Here is a 7443-nt window from a genome sequence, read left to right as displayed (position 1 = left end):
AAAGTTACCCTGACTGTTTGTCTGTTTGTAACCTTCAATTAGCTGAAACAGGGCATCATAGTGGAACCTTTTCCCTCAAATAAGCCAATTTAAAGAATGCATAAAAATCCGGGGCTCATTACCTCTGCAAAACTGAAACTTCAAAGTTTTTTCACACCTATTCTCTTTGCACAATTCTGATCTCTGCCAATTCTGCCACCATATTCCTACGATCATGATTTCTGATGGTCCCTGTCTGCGTCCCTCAAGCAAAGCCAGTAGGAAAGCTGGCAGGAAGTTGAAAGTCCCAGTCTGGCAGGTACATTGGTGGCTACTTACTGGATGAGGGAGGATGTGCAAAAGGGTGCAAGGGGTACAAGGGGATGAAGGAATGTATAAGAGATGCAGTACAGGTTAGGGAGGGTGACGGGTGGGCACAAAACATATTGTTTGGGTTGGGAAGGTTGCACAGGGGTGTGGCATGGGTTGGGGAGGGTATGCAGGAGTGCACAGGGGTGTGAGGAAGATGTGATGAGGATAGGGGAGGGTGCATGGGTGTATGTGTGGCCAGTGCAGTGCAAGCACAGAGGGGCTTGGAAGGTGCATGGGTAGGGAAAATGTGTACCAGTGACTTGCGACTTTCCCTGCTATCTGGCAAGGAAGGTTGGAAATGGCTATCACATGATCACAGGGTGTTTGGCAACCAATCATAAATGCAAATGAATTGCTAAGCACTCAGTTAGTATGGGAGGGGGTTTTCTGGGATGGTCAAAACTCCAAGTTATAATTACCATTGATTCAGAACCATTGAAACTTTGAACAATAGCTGGACATATTGTCGTAGGTTGAGGACTACCTGTATTGGCAAAGTTGTAACTGCTGCAGCATTGCTGCAGTCACGGGATCTGATTTCTGCCAGCTTCCAACAAATAAAGTCAATGAAGAAGCCAAAAAGAGGTTAGAAGTGGCTTCTGCTCCTACTGCTTATGTGTCTGCCCTGGTCATTATGTTTATCTGTTGAGGTAACTTAAGTATTTCTGAAAGATGAACCAACAGGTCATGAGTTGTCCAGTTTGATTTTAAAAGTCTTGTAAAGATATTATTTTTTTGATTATGCAGAAATAGGTGTTTAGAATATGGATTTCAGAAAGTTAATAACAAATCAAGGGTTTAGAATGGATTTGGAATTATAGCTTTGAATTAAGAACTTTTCTCATAGAAAATGGTGATTATTTGGGATCTTTTTATAATAAAGAATCTTGAACGTTGGCCACTAGAGGGAGCTAGAGGCTAAAGAAATGGAGCTGTAATCTTTAACAGAAGTATTATAGTCCCATTTTATTTACAGCCAGAAGGCTCAAAAGAAAATTATAAATCTAAACCTGAACTAAACCTGCATCTTCTATCATTAGTTAGCATATAAAGTGAGTAATGCTAGAGGATGTAGTCACGTATAGCATCACCACAATCCGTTAATTCTCTTCAAGAGTACAGCAGATATAATGATGCATCCCAAAGACTAAGTTCCTCTTAAGTTACTTATTTGTATGTTTTTTTGTATTTTGTCTGGGTCATTTGCTGGTTTCTGGCTGTAATAAAGTTTTGATTTGAGTAGGTAAAAACTGTGGCCAGTTTTGTTGGTGTATCATTTATGACTCATGATGTTCTTGTGATAGTAATTTATGCCTTGCTCAGCACCTGGTTAGATTTCTGCAATTCTGGTTAATTTAGTGTAGGTTACCAAGGCCTACCTAGGCAGAGAAGTAGGAACTTCCTATCTTAGATATGTGAAAGCCCACATGAGTTTCAAGTGTGGCAACCGCCTCAACCCTAAGATTATCTGGTAGCTTTCATTGCTTTTGAGTTGGGAGATTTTGTTGCTGTAACTAGGCTCCAGGTATCAGATGGGATTGTTGGTACTGTTCCTGTTGTGTAGCAAAGTTGGATTGGTGGTGGAACTGCTTGAAGCTGTGATTGGGTTAGCATTGGAGTTTTAATGGTATTAGGAAACATTAATCTGTTGATCTTAGGCATCGTTCAGAAATGACTCAGAAGTCACCATGGACCTGACTTCAGTTGCTATGGGTCCACCTATAATCTCATATTACACTTGGATTTTCTCTTAGGCAGTAGTGGCAAAATGATAAAAAAGGAGGTATATTACCATCAACCTGTTACAATGGTCAGATCCAGTGGTGGAATTCAAATTTTTTTACTACCGGTTCTGTGGGCGTGGCTTGGTAGGTATGGTGTGGCTTGGTGGGCATGGCAGGGGAAGGATACTGCAAAATCCCCATTCCCACCCCACTCCAGGGGAGGGATACTGCAAAATCTCCATTCCCACTCCACTCCAGGGGAAGGATACTGCAAAATCCCCATTCCCTCCTCACTCCAGGGGAAGGATACTGCATAATCCCCATTCCCACTCCACTCCAGGGGAAGGATACTGCAAAATCCCCATTCCCTCCCCACTCCAGGGGAAGGATACTGCAAAATCTCCATTCCTACCCCACTCTGGGGCCTGCCAGAGGTGGTATTTGCTGGTTCTTCGAACTACTCAGAATTTCTGCTATTGCTTCTCCAGAACTGGTCAGAACCTGCTGAATTTCACCCCTGGTCAGATCACTCTCTGTTTGTGCTTTCTGCAATCATTACTTACTGCTAAGAAATAGGATATATTTGATCACACACACCAGGCTAACTGCTGTTTCAAGGACTGGAACAAAAAGTAATAACTTTGTTGACTTAAAATTAATAGAGATAATAATATTCACTGCTCTCTTGTATCTGAACTTAAGTATTTCTGAAAGATGAACCAACAGGTCATGAGTTGTCCAGTTTGATTTTAAAAGTCTTGTAAAGATATTATTTTTTTGATTATGCAGAAATAGGTGCTTAGAATATGGATTTCAGAAAGTTAATAACAAATCAAGGGTTTAGAATGGATTTGGAATTATAGCTTTGAATTAAGAACTTTTCTCATAGAAAATGGTGATTATTTGGGATCTTTTTATAATAAAGAATCTTGAATGTTGGCCACTAGAGGGAGCTAGAGGCTAAAGAAATGGAGCTGTAATCTTTAACAGAAGTTTTATAGTCCCATTTTATTTACAGCCAGAAGGCCCAAAAGAAAATTATAAATCTAAACCTGAACTAAACCTGCATCCTCTATCATTAGTTAGCATATAAAGTGAGTAATGCTAGAGGATGTAGTCACGTATAGCATCACCACAATCCGTTAACTCTCTTCAAGAGTACAGCAGATATAATGATGCATCCCAAAGACTAAGTTCCTCTTAAATTACTTATTTGTATGTCTTTTTGTATTTTGTCTGGGTCATTTGCTGGTTTCTGGCTGTAATAAAGTTTTGATTTGAGTAGGTAAAAACTGTGGCCAGTTTTGTTGGTGTATCATTTATGACTCATGATGTTCTTGTGATAGTAATTTATGCCTTGCTCAGCACCTGGTTAGATTTCTGCAATTCTGGTTAATTTAGTGTAGGTTACCAAGGCCTACCTAGGCAGAGAAGTAGGAAGTTCCTATCTTAGATATGTGAAAGCCCACGTGAGTTTCAAGTGTGGCAACCGCCTCAACCCTAAGATTATCTGGTAGCTTTCATTGCTTTTGAGTTGGGAGATTTTGTTGCTGTAACTAGGCTCCAGGTATCAGATGGGATTGTTGGTACTGTTCCTGTTGTGTAGCGAAGTTGGATTGGTGGTGGAACTGCTTGAAGCTGTGATTGGGTTAGCATTGGAGTTTTAATGGTATTAGGAAACATTAATCTGTTGATTTTAGGCATCGTTCAGAAATGACTCAGAAGTCACCATGGACCTGACTCCAGTTGCTATGGGTCCACCTATAATCTCATATTACACTTGGATTTTCTCTTAGGCAGTAGTGGCAAAATGATAAAAAAGGAGGTATATTACCATCAACCTGTTACAATGGTCAGATCCAGTGGTGGAATTCAAATTTTTTTACTACCGGTTCTGTGGGCGTGGCTTGGTGGGCGTGGCAGGGGAAGGATACTGCAAAATCTCCATTGCCACTCCACTCCAGGGAAGGATACTGCAAAATCTCCATTCCCACTCCACTCCAGGGAAGGATACTGCAAAATCCCCATTCCCATGCTAGGGAAGGATACTGCCAAATCTCCATTCCCACTCCACTCCAGGGAAGGATACTGCAAAATATCCATTCCCATGCTAGGGAAGGATATTTCAAAATCTCCATTCCCAATCCACTCCAGGGAAGGATATTGCAAAATCTCCATTCCCACTCCATGTCAGGGAAGAATATTGCAAAATCTCCATTCCCACTGTACTTCAGGGGAAGGATATTGCAAAATCTCCATTCCTACCCCACTCTGGGGCCTGCCAGAGGTGGTATTTGCTGGTTCTTCGAACTACTCAGAATTTCTGCTATTGCTTCTCCAGAACTGGTCAGAACCTGCTGAATTTCACCCCTGGTCAGATCACTCTCTGTTTGTGCTTTCTGCAATCATTACTTACTGCTAAGAAATAGGATATATTTGATCACACACGCACACACACACACACACACCCCTACACACAAACCTACACCCATACACCACAGGTGCTTCATGAATATTTCAGAGGAAACCTGAAGTTGTTTCTGAAACTGTAATGCATGTAACTGAAGGTCTAGCTTTCCACTGGAATAAGGGGCCACTATGTCTTGGTCTGGATTGCACCTAGGTGGAAGTCTGTCTGTAGATCCTGGAAAGCTCTCTATTTTCCTGAGGAGCTCCAGGAGATGAAAGGACAGAAGAGTTGCCCAGAGCACTACTAAAGGCAGATGAGAAGTGAACACAGGTAAGAGCCTTTCTGAACATGTATCGCTTTTCAAAACAGCACCAAATCTTTAAAGAATCTGCACAAAACCTGACAAGTGCATTGAAAAATACAGGCCAGGAATGATGTAAGTAGAGATTCTGCATAAGCAGAATGTTTATATTTCTGGTCTCTCCTAAGATAAGATAGCTATGGAAGCCTCTTGCACACCCTACATGCATTTCCCGCCCCCACCCTCACTCATCCCTTGTAAATCTTGAAGCCAAGAATTCTAGGGAGGGAGGGAGGGAGAGAAGAGAGATAATGGCAGAATAAGGAGGGAGGGAGGGAGGGAGGAAGGATGTTCACTGATACTTCCCACAAGAAGACTCAATGGGGAAGTGAGCATCCCTCAATGGGGAAGTTGGAAGTCATTCCCCCTCTTTTCACCCATCCTTGGTGATTTAAATCTTTCATTCTATATTTCTGTATTGCACAATCTGCTTAGTTAATTATATCCTCTGGTTTCTAAGCAGATTTGGTTGTTAGTGGACTCTATCTTGCCCCTCAGTCAGGAATCTTTCATGAGGAACTTTGTCAAAAGTCTTTTGAATATGCAACTAAAGTGAAAATACTCTGTTTCCTTTTTCCCTCCTATTCTGCTACAGTTCAAACTATTTAAAGTAATAGAGGCAGATATCCATATAGCAATAACCAACTTACTATCTTTTCATCCAAGTATCAGTGGAGACACCTGTTTCTGTATCTTCTGAGCCATCTTCAACTGGGAATTACCTTGACAGTATTTCTTTTTCATTTTGTAATACTTATGTATATGATTAACATTCATAGTAAGGATGTAATTAGAAATGAGTTAGCTCAAATCCCGGTTCTGAATAGCTGTAGTTGTTGGGAAAGCATGATCAGATCTTAATGTTGTTCTACTTCTATTGTTTGTTATTTTTTAAGCTGTCAAGACATAGAACAAAGGTAAGATTTAATTTCACTGAAACTGGGTTACACCCACACAGAAATAAAAGTATTGCTTAATCCAGAGTAATGTATATATTTGATCACACACACCTACACACAAACCTACACCCATACACCACAGGTGCTTCATGAATATTTCAGAGGAAACCTGAAGTTGTTTCTGAAACTGTAATGCATGTAATTGAAGGTCTAGCTTTCCACTGGAATAAGGGGCCACTATGTCTTGGTCTGGATTGCACCTAGGTGGAAGTCTGTCTGTAGATCCTGGAAAGCTCTCTATTTTCCTGAGGAGCTCCAGGAGATGAAAGGACAGAAGAGTTGCCCAGAGCACTATTAAAGGCAGATGAGGAGTGAACACAGGTAAGACCCTTTCTTAACATGTATCGCTTTTCAAAACAGCACCAAATCTTTAAAGAATCTGCACAAAACCTGACAAGTGCATTGAAAAATACAGGCCAGGAATGATGTAAGTAGAGATTCTGCATAAGCAGAATGTTTATGTTTCTGGTCTCTCCTAAGATAAGATAGCTATGGAAGCCTCTTGCACACCCCACATGCATTTCCCGCCCCCACCCTCACTCATCCCTTGTAAATCTTGAAGCCAAGAATTCTAGGGAGGGAGGGAGGGAGAGAAGAGAGATAATGGCAGAATAAGGAGGGAGGGAGGGAGGGAGGAAGGATGTTCACTGATACTTCCCACAAGAAGACTCAATGGGGAAGTGAGCATCCCTCAATGGGGAAGTTGGAAGTCATTCCCCCTCTTTTCACCCATCCTTGGTGATTTAAATCTTTCATTCTATATTTCTGTATTGCACAATCTGCTTATTTAATTATATCCTCTGGTTTCTAAGCAGATTTGGTTGTTAGTGGACTCTATCTTGTCCCTCAGTCAGGAATCTTTCATGAGGAACTTTGTCAAAAGTCTTTTGAATATGCAACTAAAGTGAAAATACTCTGTTTCCTTTTTCCCTCCTTTTCTGCTACAGTTCAAACTATTTAAAGTAATAGAGGCAGATATCCATATAGCAATAACCAGCTTACTATCTTTTCATCCAAGTATCAGTGGAGACACCTGTTTCTGTTTCTTCTGAGCCATCTTCAACTGGGAATTACCTTGACAGTATTTCTTTTTCATTTTGTAATACTTATGTATATGATTAACATTTATACTAAGGATGTAATTAGAAATGAGTTAGCTCAAATCCCAGTTCTGAATAGCTGTAGTTGTTGGGAAAGCATGATCAGATCTTAATGTTGTTCTACTTCTATTGTTTGTTATTTTTTAAGCTGTCAAGACATAGAACAAAGGTAAGATTTAATTTCACTGAAACTGGGTTACACCCACACAGAAATAAAAGTATTGCTTAATCCAGAGTAACGTATATACAATTTGATACTTCCTTTTTTTTAAAAAGGAAGTTTCTGCTTGTCAGGACAGATGGAAAATACATAACAATGGTTAAAATGTTATGTAGGGCTACCAATTAAACTTTGTATAATCCCTACCTCCATTATTTAGCTCACTTTTTCTTAAATTAGAATTAAGAAAATTAGATTAATTTTATTGAATTAAATGTGCAACAGCAAACAAACAAGAATGTTATATAGGGTTATAGGTCAAGAATTGAAGACAGCCATTTTGCTTTGCGTTATAGTGTTATAATCTCTATTTTTAAT

This window comes from Ahaetulla prasina, chromosome 1, assembly GCF_028640845.1.
Source record: "Ahaetulla prasina isolate Xishuangbanna chromosome 1, ASM2864084v1, whole genome shotgun sequence".
Lineage (NCBI taxonomy): Eukaryota > Metazoa > Chordata > Lepidosauria > Squamata > Colubridae > Ahaetulla > Ahaetulla prasina.
This window is presented reverse-complemented; position numbering follows the sequence as displayed.